This window comes from Lissotriton helveticus, chromosome 8 (assembly GCF_964261635.1).
Source record: "Lissotriton helveticus chromosome 8, aLisHel1.1, whole genome shotgun sequence".
Taxonomy (NCBI): domain Eukaryota; kingdom Metazoa; phylum Chordata; class Amphibia; order Caudata; family Salamandridae; genus Lissotriton; species Lissotriton helveticus.
In genome coordinates this window covers 402,546,225-402,560,786 of record NC_136069.1, presented here as the reverse complement: position 1 = coordinate 402,560,786, position 14,562 = coordinate 402,546,225, and positions in this window count along the sequence as shown.

The following is a 14,562-nucleotide window of genomic DNA, read 5'->3' as shown; positions in this document are numbered from 1 at the left end:
ACATTATACTCAAAAATGTAAAAACCATTTATTTTCCCCAAAATCGTTTTTGACATCACATTTAGGAAACACAGCACAGATCATATTTACAATCATCTGCCTCACAGCAGGGATAAGACTGAGGCAAAATCTTGCACCTGCCTCACAACAGGAATAAGACTGAGGCAAACGCTTTCACATGGAGCTTCACAATTTTACAAAATACAATTCCTCTATGCAAACAAACTCAATATGCTTCCTACACTGAGTTAAAACACAGGTAACATCATTGTAAAGAGTCAAATTGACACCTGCGTCTAAGAATGCAGACAGGTATATACTTCATGAAGCCTAGTCCACTGCACTCTTAGATACAAGCCTCACCACCTAGGCTCCCCAGGAAAGCCCAAACATGTACCTTTTTCCCCATATTTAAAAAGTGACACATGTAGGTAGATGCGTCACTTTTTAAACCTTTGCGCCACATTATACTCAAAAATGTAAAAAACATTAATTTTCCCCAAAATAGCACAGATCCTATTTACAAACATCTGCCTCACAACAGGGATAAGACTGAGGCAAAAGCTTTCACATGGAGCTTCACAATTTTACAAAATACAATTCCTCTATGCAAACAAACTCAATATGCTTCCTACACTGAGTTAACACAGGTAACATCATTGTAAAGAGTTAAATGTATTTCTATTAAACATGCACACATTCTTTATTCCTTTTAAAAAATGTAAAAAACATTCATTTTTCCCAAAATCGTTTTTGACATCACATCAACAAAACACAGCACAGGTGCTATGTAGAAGCATTCCATGTCACGACTAAAACTTCACAATTTTACAAAATACAATTACTCTATGCAGTAAAAACTTTTTACCAAGCATTATCAAAAAGCATGACACAAAGCAACATTAAAAAACCAGAATTTGCTTCCAAATCCTCTCCATAGAGTATACAAGTCTCTATGTATATTAACTGAATCATAACTCACCTTTACAAATATTTTAGGAGATTCAGAACAGTGTCAGATACACACACCAATATTTCTTTAGCAGAGCAAAAGGTATGTTCTCCAGACACTGCAAACCATAAAGGCACAGAAAACCTCTAATTCCACACACATATTGCTCATGGTAACCAATCAAATCTCTTCACTCTGTATTTTCAAACCAACACCCTTCCCCCCCTCAGCCCTTTCTACCTGTTACCATAGCAACTCCCTCCTCACTGAGCTCCCAGGATTAAAAGTTTATTCTACAATGTTGCAAATCACCTCATCAAGGATGTTTGACCTGCGAATACACCAGCTTTTCTGGTGCAAGGTTTCTTTAAATGACTTTTTTTTAACCATTCAAATGACTTTTTACACAGAACACAACCATGCACCCTAACTTTCAGTTTTCAACTATCTCATTCTACCAATCATTGCTTGTGATTCAAGAGCACTGAAACTCCACAGTTTTTTTTTTTGCAAACTCCTATTGTTCCAACTGCCATTTCTTTTCCACACTTCATCTGACTGCATCAGAATCTCCTCTCACCATGTATTCTGTCTGGATTATTGGACATAGCTATATCCACTGGGCTCAAAGGTATGCAGCTACCAGAAATTTTCACAACCTTGACTTACCAAATGTGAAGATTAAATGGATTGGCCACAGAGGATTGAAATGTCACCAATTGATACCATTGGTGAAAACCTTTTTGCATTTGCCACACCCTGACCTTTTAATTGTGCACTGTGGAGGAAATGACTTGGGCACTTTGACTGGGGTAGGTCTGGAAATGCTTATAAAGACACCTTTGATCAATTGATGGCACTTTTTCCTCAAACTGCCTTGGTATATTCCAATATATGACAAAGGCAGAAATGGAAGCGGCCCAATCAATTTTGTCCACAATTTGAGAAAGCACGGAAACATGTGAATAAATCTGTTTCTGCTTACATGAGAGACTATGGAATGGGTTCAATATACAATAATAACTTGTGTTACAACATGCAAGATATCTACAGGGAAGATGGTGTGCACTTTTCAGATGAGGGGAATAGAATATTCCTCCTGAATTTAAGACTGTGCATTGGTACCTACTTGTAGGTACCTAAATCAGCCACAGAACCCAAAAGCCCTTTTCAGGGCTACCCTATCTCTGATCACTCCAAATGATTATCTTTTTCTAACTTTTTTCACTATTTTTCACCATAGTACGCTCCCCGGTACGCTTCCCGGTGCGCGTACCGGGCGCTCCCCCCGCGAAAAATAAAAACATGTTTTTTTTGTTTGCCTATTTGGGCCTCCTAAGACCCCCTCAGAAAACCTAGAGGGTCAAGGAGTGCCTACGATGCCCCCTTATACCCATTCCCAATGTTGTTTGTCCTCCATTTTCTGTCTTAAATCTACCAAAAACAAAATGGAGGACTCCCGTAGCGCTGCCGGTACGCGTACCGGGGCGCGCACCGGGAAGCGCTCTAAAAAAATGTTAAAAGTAAATTTACATAAAAACCACTGGAGACACTTTCACCAAATATAGAATAGCTCATACTACATACCATACCAATCCCTACCATTTTCCCAAATTCGATGGAATTCCATTGAGCCATTTAGCCTGTAGACCTCTCTAAATACCCTGAGGTAAATTACTTCACAAAAACATATCTGAAGTGTTGGAATTGACAACCAATTAAAATGTTACTTTCATTTTCTATTTTTTTTCCTGACATTTGATTGGTTATGTAAATGAATATAAATGAAAAATGAGAGGGAAACACGGCCATTTTGACTACAACTACCTGAGGTACATCTTGAAAGGATTTTCGCATTTTGTCTTCTTCACCTCTCTGTAAAGTAAGTTGATAATTTGTAAAGGGCACTTTAAGTTATTTTTTAAAAACGTTTTCTGATAGTTATTTACTGTCCCTCTGCTATAGTTATAGATAGAGATAGGATCCTCTGTTATATTTATGGATTGACTTAGGCTTCTCTGCTATAATTATGAATTTACTTACGCTTCTTCACAGGCACTTTTTTATATTTCTACTTCCTGCCTGTTACCATACATTGCCCAAAGTTAACTTCACTGTTAAAAAATCAAAACTACCTGTCTGAACTTAAACCTAACAGTGCCATATTTCTACTGATTTTTTTAAAATGCAAATTTCAGCACAAAAATGGAAGGAGAACAGAACGTTTCCTTCGAAATTGTCCTAGAGATGAACAATGAGGAAATCATTGAACCCAATGACTTGGAATTCATGGATGAATCACGGGACCATGAACTTCTACAATGTATAGAATCTGTGGATTTGTTAATTCAATATGAGGACGTTTCTGGCAGTCAAATGTTGGAAGTTATGTTCACTCAAAAAGAGGACATTTCGGACAGTCAAATGTTAGATGTTCTATCAAATTTTGAAAATGAATCTCAAAAATAAATTTATATTTAATAATTCTAAAATTGTTTGAGACATTATTCATTTTTATATGTAAATCTTAAACTACTACCAAATTGATTATAATGTAAAGTCAAACTTATAGTATACTGTGCAACTTTTTTGTTTTACATAGTAATTTTGCTCATAGATACTTCCTTTCTCCCACTATATTATCTCTAAAGTGTATTTGACATCTCTTTTTCATCTCCTGCCTCCATGTTCTTTATGTTTTCCTGACAGACTATGGTATGGATTCCATATACCACAATAACTTCTATAACAACATGCAAATTATCTACAGAGTAAACGGTGTACATTGAATTTAAGACTCTGCATTGGTACCTACATGTTGGTACTTAAATCACCCACACAACACAACAACTCTATTCAGAGATACCCTACCTCTAAGCACTTTAAATTATTATTTTAGTGTTTCACTGAGTTTTCCCCATGTGTGGGGGTGGGGGAGGTGTGTGTGGGGGATGTGCGGGGTGTGTCTGTGAGGTGTGTATGTGTGTGTGTGTGTCTGGGGGGATGAGGTGTATATCTGTGTGGGGTATGTGGGTGTGGGTGTGCGGGGTGTTTCGGTGTAGGTGGAAGTGTGGGTGTGTGAGGTGTGTGTGGGGTGTGTGTGGGTGTGGGGAGTATGTGTATAGGATGTGTGTGTATGTGTGGGATGTATGGATGTGTCTGTGAGGTGTGCGTGTGTGTGTGGGGGGAGGTGTGTGGGATGTGTGAGGGAGTGTGTGGGTGTGGGGGTGTGGGGTTGTGTGCGTGTGGGTGTGTGTGGGACGTACTTGTAGGTACCTAAAACAGCCACAGAACCCAAAAGCTCTTTTCAGAGCTACCCTACCTGTAATCACTCAAAATGATTATTTTACATTATTATTTTCACTATTTTTCACCAAAGTATGCTCCCCGGTACGCTCCCCGGTGCGCGTACCGGGCGCTCCCCCCGCGATAATTGAAAAAATATATATATATTTTTTTACCCGAGGGACCCTTTTATGGCCCCCACATCAAACCTAGGGGGTCAGGGGGGGGTGTACCATGCCCCCTTTTGGTCATTTCCCCCTTTGTTTTTTGCCACCTCTTGTGTCTCGATCCTACCGAGACACAAGATGGCGGCTGCTGCGAACTGTTTCGAATGTTTACAGACACCCGAGAGCCAATCAGCTTCCCGTGCGCAGGTCGCGTGGCGCGCCTGGAGCGCTCCCCGGTACGCGCACCGGGGCGCGCTTACAGATATATACATTTTTTTGAACCTAAATTACTCAAAATCCTCTGGAGCACATATCTTGAGACTTAGCAAAGGCACATCGGGCTACCAGTCCCTACAATTTTGCCAAGTTTGGTGAAAATCCATTCAGCCGTTCGAGCTAAAGGTGCGACAGACCGCCCTATGGAAATTAACAAGGCGAAAACACGTTTTGGGACCCCCCTTTTATCTCGGCCCCCGCTTGACGAATCCCCCCCAAACTTTCAGGGAAGGAGCGGAGAGCCGCGAGGCAAAGTTGCTGAAGAATTCAGGCTGATTCCTCAACCGGCGCCAAAGTTATTCCAAATAGAATGTTGCGATTTCCCTATGGAAATCAATCCTAACTATAACTACCTACTGGCGACCGCCAGTAGGTAATATATATATATATATATAGATATATATATATATATCAAAACAAAACCCTTTCAGGCATAGAGTGACGCATAAATTATGCAACAAAGATAGAGAGAACTCTGAGTAGTTCTCAAGTTTAGGTGGAAAGCAGCTCCTGTTAGAGCACTCTCAACACCAGCGACACTCTAGATCTGCTCACCTCAAATGTCTGTTTTTCAATCAAAGTGTTTAAGCATAGGATTAGCACAGTGCCATCCACGCCGAGATAGAATGGCACAAAGTCTTTCGCCATTTCCACAGCAAAGTCTTTAAGCATAGAACTAGCACAGTGCTGTCCTTGCCGAGCTGTAAAATGACAAAAGCCATTTATCACTCCAGACACAATATTACAGCTTTGAATTGGTAAAATACCAACTCAAGCCAACCTGAAATGAGTAAAAGCATCCCCTGACACAGTGTTTCGCTCTAATTAGAGCTCTTCAGAGAGGTATAGCTTTGTACAGACATGAGGAAGCACCCAGTATAAGTCAAAACAAAACCCTTTCAGGCATAGAGTGACGCATAAATTATGCAACAAAGAAAGAGAGAACTCTGGGTAGTTCTCAAGTTTAGGTGGAAAGCAGCTCCTGTTAGAGCACTCTCAACACCAGCGACACTCTAGATCTGCTCACCTTAAATGTCTGTTTTTCAATCAAAGTGTTTAAGCATAGGATTTGCACAGTGTCATCCACGTCGAGATAGAAAAGGACAAAGTCTTTTGCCTTTTCTACAGCAAAGTCTTTAAGCATAGAACTAGCACAGTGCTGTCCTTGCCGAGCTGTAAAATGACAAAAGCCATTTATCACTCCAGGCACAATATTACAGCTTTGAATTGTGACATGTATATATATATATATATATATATATATATATTCACTGAAAAAACCGTAGGTTATAGACCATATATAGTTAGGAATTAGCATTTACAAAACCTTATTTTACTCACACAAAACCATTGAAATTCCATATATAGTTAGTTGCACTAACTATATATCGCGCACCCGCAATCCACTGCTGATGATGTCACATATTACATCATTCATGACATGGTCAGTGACATCACTGATGACATCACTGATGACATCTCAAATGACATCACTGATGACATCACTGATGACAACATCCAGTGACTGTATGTTTCTGTAAAGTTAAAATATGTCTTACATATTGAAGAATGAGTGGATGTATAAGTGTCTGGATGAAGGATTTAGTAGGTGCATGACTGACTGTATGAGTGAGTGATTAAATGTGTCTCACTGAGTGCATGGGTTAGTGACTAAACTGTTTTAATTTGTGCATCATTGTGTCTGTTGTTCTGTAATCTGCTGTATGTGTTGATCATTAGCTATATGACTAACTATATGGGTTATTGATTGGTTGCCCAAGTATTTGTATGGGAGACTGAGTGTGTGTGTGGGTGGCTGGGAGGTGTATGACTCTGTGCATAGATGTGTGAGCAGTTGATTCACTAGATGTATGGGTTCAAAAGTGCACGTGGAAACAGCTGTATGGGCGGTTGACTGTGTGCATGAGTGTATTGGTGAGTGAATGGATATCTCAGTGCTACATGTCAAAGTAAGTACATATGTAAAACACAGTACATGTGAGAGTTGACATATATAAAAAACTGTGCATAAGAGCCAGTGAATGTGTGAGTGGCAGTATGGATCATTGTGAACTTGTATCAGGGATTGTATAAGAGAGTAAATATGTGTTAGTATATGTTTCAATAAGTAAGGTGTGTATAACTATATAGTTGAGGAAAAGGAGGTGTGATTGATTCTTTGCAAGACTGACTAGGTGTGTGAGTAACTCCATGGATGAGTGACAGTCTGTGAGTGTCTGTTTACACTGAGTGTATCTAAGGTTATATTAGAGTCTGAAGAGGTTCATCGTATCATCACATGAATGATGTCATCAGTGATGTGATCAGTAATGTCAAATGAGATGTCATCAGTGATGTCATCAGTGATGTCATTTGAGATGTCATCAGTGATGTCATCAGTGATGTCATTTGAGATGTCATCAGTGATGTCATTTGAGATGTCATCAGTGATGTCATCAGTGATGTCACTGACCATGTCATGAATGATGTAATATGTGACATCATCAGCAGTGGATTGCGGGTGCGCGATATATAGTTAGTGCAACTAACTATATATGAAATTTAAATGGTTTTGTGTGAGTAAAATAAGGTTTTGTAAATGCTAATTCCTAACTATATATGGTCTATAACCTATGGTTTTTTCAGTGAATTTTCAAGGTTTTGTAAATGCTAATTCCTAACTATATATGGTCTATAACCTATGGTTTTTTCAGTGAATTTCAATGGTTTTTTAATAGCAAATATCAAAAGCTTTAAAATGTATTCTTCTTTAAATCAAAAAAAATATTTTATATGTTTATTAATACATTTTTTTTTTTTGTTTTCGCTTCCGGTCCGCGAACCGGTTAGCTTTCCGTTAGCTCAATTTATTGCCGCGATCCGGTCCGCGAACCAGTAAACGTTCCGTTTGCGCAACTGTCGCGTTAGAAAACAACATCGTGACGCGTCGCGTCAGCGTGACGTATCGCGTTGTCGCGTGATACGTCATATGACGCGCCGCGTTAGCGTACCCGGAAGTGAACCGGTACGCGAAGCGAGGCGCGAAGAGCAGCTTCCCGGAAGCGATCCGGGACGCGGCGCAAAGCGCGTAACGTAAACACAACAGGTCATGTGACTTGTTGATAACACTTTTCATTGGTTCATTTCACTTTTGGTTTCCTAATGATGTAAGACTAGGCCATGTGACCTAAAAGTAACACTTTTCATTGGTTTAGAACTATTGTTTTTCCCAAATGATGAAAACCCCTCCTTGTTTCCTCACTCTGACTTTCATCTTTGTGAGAGGAAGACCTTTTGTCATCACTGAGCAATGGCTTCATTAGTAGCTTCAGCTGGTGCATCCCCACCACCACCACCACCTCCTAGGAAGAGAGGACCACCTGCTGAAGTTATCATTCAGCAAGAGGAGGAAGAAGAGGAAGAAGAGGAAGAGCAGGAGAGGAGGCAGTTTTTGCCTGAGGAGCCCAGGAGGTCTCATGTCAAAGAAAATTTTATTTGGCAATTTTTTAAATATCCCCGGGGCCAAAAAAAGGTGAATGCCCGGTATGTAACTTGCCTTATCTGTAAGAAAGATTTGTCCAGAGGGACAGATAAAAAATATAGTTACGGCAATTATACAATGCATCGCCATATGGAAAGGTGGCATCCTAACAACTACAGTGCTGCGCAGGTACGTGATCTGCAAGATAATCCCCCTTCTGTGGCCAGAAGATCAGTTGTAGAGGAAGTGACGGGACCAGAGGCGAGGGAGACGGTCCCAAATATACAGATGAGGTTCGGGGCAGTCAAACAAGTGTGCGTGCGTTGCGGTCAGTTGATTTGCTACAGAGAAAGTAGCATCACTTTAATCAACTTAGCAATTGATAATCATGTTTGTACAAAACGATTCAGAAAATAAATTATCTTTTTTTTTTGTTGCTCCTGTTGAGCCCTTTACAATGAATCGTTTTCGTTTCCCCCCCCCCCAAAAAACCAAAAAATATATAAAACCGTTCAAAAAATACAAAAAAAGTAAAAAAAATGTTCAGAAAAATAATAAAAAAATATAAAACAACAAAAATAATTTTAAAAAAAAGTTCTTTTCAGAACTACCTCCCCTTTATAAAAAAATTGCTAGAATGTTTAGCACTCTGGCAACCTCTATTTCTTTTGGTTCGCTTCCCGGTTCGCTCGCCGGTACGCGAACCGGGAGCGAACCAAAAAAAAAAAAGAAGAGTAAGTATAAGGGAAGGAAACAGAGAGTAATGTTAAAAGAAAGACAGCTATAGGGAGTAACACAGAGATACTGTTTAATAGATCTATTTACCGAAGAAAAGATGGAAGAGGGTATAAGTGTGAAAACAAAATAGATAAGGAAGTGGAAGAAAAAAAGGAGAGTAGAAGAATAATAAACAAGAGTTTCTTAGAGAATGTGACTGAATGTTCAAAATAAGATTAAAACATGTGGAATAACAGAGAGAAAAAACAGAAAGCAGAAAAGAAGAAGTAATAGAAAAGGAATGATTGAAACAGCAAAGAAATGTAAATAACATAGGGGCATATTATCAACATAGGTGATAAAATTATCGCTGCTTTTATCGGCAGAAATCTGCCACTAAAGCCGCTTTTGCGGCAGTTTTCTGCCGATAATGACTGCTTTTATCGGCAGAAAACTGCTGCTAAAGCCGCTTTTGCGGAAGAAAACTGCCGCTAAAGCCACTTTTGCGGCAGTTTTCTGCCGATAAAAGCAGCGATAATTTTATTGCCTGTGTTGATAATATGCTCCTTAGTGTGCTTGAACTACAGAGAGAAAGCATAATGAACAACTAGTGAAAGAGTGATCAGTCAGAGACAGTGAGAGTAATAGAGACGGAGTGAGTGAATAAGAGTGAGGAAGTATGAGAAGAGAGGGACTGAGAAAAAGAGTGGAAGGAGTAGAGTAAGTAAGTAATAGAAAAAGGAATGAGGGAAGTAGCAAAGGCAGGAAAGTGAGGGTTAAAGAAATGAAGTAGTGGAACTAATAGAAGTTAAATGTGATAGAAATGTAACGAAAAGAGTACAAAACATTTACCTTATAATTGTCGTTAACTTAGTCACTTGTTATTTTTATACTTTCAATCTGTGAAAGAGAGAACAAACATTTGAAAAATAATAAAACATGTATTTAAAAATTAGAAAAGACAAGGGAAAAGATTGTAGGACAAACAGTTTTTCAACAACTTTGACACTTACAGAAGCCTCTGCTTCTCCATGCCCCTACACAGTCCTAAAAATATACATTTTAAACTAACAGTATCTTGATGCAGATGAAGTGAGGCCTATCTTGCAACATGGTGCATGTTTTGCACTGCTGCTGTCTCACAAAAGTGACGCAACGGTAGCGCAAAAGAGGTGCACAGCCATCATAAAACTGTCCCTAACATTTTAAATGATTGTTTCAGGATGCCAATAAGGTGTGTCCTATCCAGAGGTTTGTTTGAGGTGAGGCCTACTCAGGGTTGCAGATGAAATTTAGAATTGTTGAAGAGTACAGAGGAGATAATACATGTCCATGCCTACCAATGAAGTGAGTCATGTCCACTTTACTCTTGAACAAAGGCCAGACCTCCTCTGTTTCCCTGGACAGGCCTAAACTTGATCTGCACAATGTGATTCATAATATTAGGAAACACAGGTGATGTAATTGAAAAACGTGCAATTTCTTTTGCTCATTTCACAATCACATCACTTGTGTTTCCTTTGCTTAGGTATCTCATTGTGCAGATGTAGTCCAGCATATGAAAGAGTACGCAGAAGTGCAGCACTGCATGCAACAACTTTGACACTTACTGAAGCCTCAGCTTCTGCATGCCCCCTACACAGTCCTACTTATATACATTTTAAACTGACGGTATCTTGCTGTAGATGAACTATGAACTGAGGCCTATCTTGCAACATGGTGCATCTTTTACACTGCTGCTGCGTCACAAAAGTGACGGAACAGCGGCGCAAAAGAGGCGCACGGCCATCATAAATCTGCCCTTAACATTTTAAATGATTGTTTCTAGATGCTGATAAGGTGTGGCCTATCCACAGATTTGTTTCAGGTAAGTCCTACTCAGGGTTGCAGATGAAATTTAGGCTTGTTGAAGAGTACAGAGGAGATAATACATGTGCAGGCCTACCAACGAAGTGAGTCATGTCCACTGCACTCTTGAACAAATGTCAGACCTCCTCTGTCTCCTGGAACAGGCCTAAACCTCATCTACACAATGTGATGTGTAATGTTAGGAAACACAGGTAATTTAATTGAAAAACGTGCAATTTGTTTTGCTCATTCCACAATCATATCACCTGTGTTTCCTTTGCTTAGGTATCTCATTGTGCAGATGTAGTCTATCATATGAAAGACTACGTAGAATGTGAGCACTGTATGCAACAACTTTGACACTTACAGAAGCCTCAGTTTCTCCATGCCTACTACACAGTTCTAAATGTATATCATAAATACAAAAAGTACAGAATTAATTATACATGTTAAATGGTTTATTTTTGCTGTTCTCAGAATTTATCAAATTTCACTAAAAACAGTGACTTGAAGGTATTCATCATATAACAGCGGGGGAAAAACACAATCAAAATGATTGTGTTTAAAAAACCCATATAACATAACCAATCAGAAATCAGAACTCCTGAAAAGTAACTTACTTTCCATGACGTCGAAGGATATCCTATGAGCAGCTTACACTCTGTTGTGCTGTTATTATTTTCAGCCCGCCACTTTCTGAAAGAAAAGCTCCATCGTTTTGACAAATATGTTACATACAATAAATGACTTCTCGCTCTCTACCGCACTTTTCCACAAGGCCAAATCGTGTAAGAGCCATTTATAACTCTTGGAATTCTTCTAAGCAAATCCCGTCATTTTGTATTTCCGCAACTTTCAGAAAGAAAACGTTCAAGATCACTTTCACAATCCTGTACTAGTAATATCTCACCCTTCTTGCTCACTCATGTTCCACATTTCCTATGACACTGATACTGCTTACTATGAAGCAGACTTACACTACCTCTATGACTACTACAATTATTTAATTCTCTACATCACTTTTAATCACAAAGCAATTTAAAACAGTAGATAAAATTATATCAACCCCTAGAATCATTATAGGCCAGTTACCTACCCTAAATTCTCTTTTCTGACAACAGAAAGTAAGAATATTTTTAAGTAAAAAGGCAACATTGTATCGTAGTCAAATGGGAATCATTTCCGAAACAGCAGCTTTTTTTACATTTTCAATAAGCTGTGTAATAAGCGGATCTTGTCAAAGGACCATCATGTCATATAATAGCTGCAGTTACAAATGTTCTTCCTAAAATCAACGACTGTGTAGCCACAACATTTGTAATTAAAGTTGAAGACTTACTTTCATCAGGTTTATATAGTTGGAATTTTAAAATGACATTATAACCAAAAGTTTGGTCAAATAATCTAGACAGCATTGCAGACTTACATTACCTCTACTCTATGTTTTGATTGGCTGCTTGAATTAGCTTATAAAAAAAAACAGTTTTTCTGAACTCTTTCAAAGTGCAGTTATTTTTCCATGACGTTAAGTGTTATGGTAAGAACACCGTTTGCTTTGGGAAATACTCTGTTGTCCTTTAACTAATCCGTGCCCACCACTTTCTGTAAGAAAACCTTCTTTTTTTCCAGGAACTATTTAAAACTCAAAAATAACTTTTGACTCTGTTCTACACTTATCCTCAAGGCCAAATAGTGTAGGAGCCATTAGAACCTCTTGAAATTCCTCAGAGCAAATCCCGAGATTCCTTCCCTAAAATTTTGGTTTTAAAAACACCAGGTAAGAATTTTTAAGGTCAAAAGGCAATTTGTTTTTGAAAGTTAAAACAGAATCATTGCAGAATGACCAGCCGTTTCAAGACTTTAAATAAGCTGTGTAATGTCCTGATGTTGTTGAAGGACCGTCATGATATATAATTGCTGCAGTTACAAAAGTCCTTCCTGATATTGACAACTGCGAAGCCACAACATTTTTAATTAAAGTTGTCAATTTTGTTCCATCAGGCCTACATCGTTGGAACATTAAAATGACATACTGGCCATATGTTCGTATAAATAATGTTGACAACATTTCAGACTTACATTGGCTACACTCCATGTTGTGATCAGCTGCTTTTACTAGCTTATTAAAGGACACTGATTTACTGTCTGGCAAAGTTCAATATATACATTTTTCTGAGTCTACACTAGTAGTACTTGATACCCTACAGTTCTCGCAGTCATGCTGCCATTGATAAGAAAGCCCAAACAGGTGATCTACATCTACACCTTCATCATGCAATACATCAAGCATATACATTAAAAACTCCTGACAATCTTGCTGAATATTTTGAGAGAATTGTGTTTGACCTGAACATATGTCTAACAGATTTCGAATTTCAGACACACTTTCTATTTCTGTTCTATCAGTGCTACATTTCTCTAACACAGAATTCAACAAACTGCAAAATCTTTGATCCGAATTGACCACAATCTCTTCTTTTACATTTTCTAGAGAAAACAAAACATTAACCACTACATTAGCATAGCAGTTGACACCAGAACTGTTTTCAAATTGAAAACCAACAACATCTTCAACAAAATCCTTTTTCTTTCTGCTTATAATTTCTGGTTCATCGACTTTTCGTCTTTTTGCTACAACCTCCCTACTATTGGTCACATTTCTTCGTTTCCGGCCTACCACACGTTTCTCAAACAAAGGATATTGAGGCAAATGTGGCGCATACTCTCTTCTTAACCTATTGTATTCCTTAACACAATCTAGATCCGCACAAATGTTTGTGACATCACACTCAATCAAGTACAATCCCGATAAAGTTCTAACTCGTGACAATGCCACATATGCCATACCCTCCTTGAACACAGAACTGCCAATATTCACCAATGCACTGTCTACACTTAAACCTTGCGATTTATGGATTGTCACCACATATGCCAAGCAAACAGGAAACTGCTTACGGCGAACATATAAGTCTTTTACAAGCAAAAACCTAGCAGAGCAACGACCAATTAGCTGTTCTTCCTCAATGCCATCAAATTTAATTTTTAAAAATTCAATTCCATCTCTATTTCTGTATTTCACAAAATCAACAACATTACCCATTGATCCATTTACCAGACCTCTTTCAACATGTAAATTCCTTCTTAAAATTATACGGCAATTTAAGCACACATTCAGAGCCTTTTCAAAACCTGCAGTTTTAGATATAGTCTTCTCTAATGAATCCAATTTTGATTTCAAATTCTCAGACAAAATAATTGTTGATCCCATGTGCTCTACTCTGTCAATAGCTTCCAGTTTCACAATCTCTTGGTTTTCTAAATACAACATTTTGTTGTTGAAGATGGCACATTCTGCAAGAGTTGGCATCAAACATATTCCAGATTTCTTCTCAGTAATTTTCTGAAAAATATTCTCAGGCACAACGTCTTGTTCTGGATACAAATTTGACAGTAATCGTGCATGTAAAGCTTCTTTCCCATGCTCGGTCACTTTTCCGATTCTAACATCTTGTAGAATATTCTTGTAATCTTCATCCTTCGCCTGACGCATATTTTCACGCAGTTCAGCATAATTGAAGTTTAACCATATATTAACGTTGCCAATGCTCCCTAGGCACTTCCTGGTATCTTCATGCGTGAGTATTTTGAACACAGGTTGTCCTTTCACTGGTGTCAGCTGCAGAAGATCACCGAAAACAATGATGTGTTTGCCACCAAATAACACATCATACTCTGTTTTGAGAACTTCTTGCATTCTCAAATGCACAAAGGCAAGCATGACATTGGAAACCATGCTTACTTCGTCAATGATAAGAAGTTTCATTTTCTTCAAGACT